We start from the raw sequence: 267 nt of genomic DNA, 5'->3' as shown, positions 1-267 counted from the left end.
AGTAAATATTTTTTCTTGATTTCTTAGCAGAATATGAGCCAAGCACTAATTAGGCGCATGAAACGACATGAGGTTGATGCCATTTTGAATGTTGTATATTGATTTAAAAAAGTAAGGTGACTGGTGATCTTTGGTGAATCAGTAGGAGAAATATGACTGCTATAACCCTACTGTGAAATGACAACTCCCAATTTTCAAGTTGCTAAGAAATATAAGAGAAAAACAATTAAAACGAGCTGAAATATTTTTTTAAAGTACACTGACTAG

The sequence above is a fragment of the Myotis lucifugus genome, unplaced genomic scaffold (genome assembly GCF_000147115.1).
Source record: "Myotis lucifugus unplaced genomic scaffold, Myoluc2.0 scaffold_288, whole genome shotgun sequence".
NCBI classification, from domain to species: domain Eukaryota; kingdom Metazoa; phylum Chordata; class Mammalia; order Chiroptera; family Vespertilionidae; genus Myotis; species Myotis lucifugus.
The sequence above is the reverse complement of the archived record's forward strand: the minus strand, read 5'-3'. Positions refer to the sequence as shown.